Source organism: Mandrillus leucophaeus, unplaced genomic scaffold (genome assembly GCF_000951045.1).
Source record: "Mandrillus leucophaeus isolate KB7577 unplaced genomic scaffold, Mleu.le_1.0 Scaffold190, whole genome shotgun sequence".
In the NCBI taxonomy this organism is placed as follows: Eukaryota; Metazoa; Chordata; class Mammalia; order Primates; family Cercopithecidae; genus Mandrillus; species Mandrillus leucophaeus.
The window spans coordinates 2,562,982-2,563,760 of record NW_012101921.1 but is presented as its reverse complement, the minus strand read 5'-3'; positions in this window follow the sequence as shown (position 1 = coordinate 2,563,760).

Genomic DNA, 779 nt, shown 5'->3' with positions numbered 1-779 from the left:
AAGCAGCCCAGGCCTCCCCTTCTGACCAGCCCAGCCCTCTCCCAGCAATGTATGCTCCCCATGCACCCGTCATACTTCACAGATGTCACCCCTGTCCTGTCACACCAGCCAGACCCTTTCCTTCCCTCTGCCCCTAAGACTCCACCCTAGAAACTATGGAAGTTTCCCTCCCGAGCCCTCCAGCCCTCACCTGCTCCTTCAGAGAGGGTCCTGCGGTGGGCATCCTCTGTTTCCATGCCCCACTATCCCCACCAGTCACCCCCAACTCAGTGCCCTACCTAGGCCAGCTCTGCCATCACCAGCCCACACAGATCTGTCCACTGGCAAGGGGGACACTCCCCTCCTTTGTGACCAATGTGAAACCCAGCCCCAAGAACAAGAAAGGAAGTGGGGAATCAGGAGGGCCGGGAGGCCCAGTAGGAGTCCCCTGAGCCCTTCAGGTTTTCCTTCTTGACGCAAGATGAGAGATTGAGAGATGCTAGGCATGTTCCCCAAGAGCTGTTGTAATTTATTTTGTCATTCATTAGTAAGCCCCCTTGCCATAGCAAAGATTCCTAGGAGCTGGGCTCATGGCTTCTGCCCGTAATCCTAACACTTTGGGAGTCTGAGGCAAGAGGATCGTTTGAGCCTAGGAGTTCAAGACCAGCCTGGGTAACATGGTAAGACCCCGTTTCTTTCTTTCCTTCCTTCCTTTCCTCTTTTCCTTTCTTCCCTTCATTCTCTCTCTCCTTTCTTCCTTCTTTCCTTCCCTCCTCCCCATTTTTTTTTTTTTTTTTTTT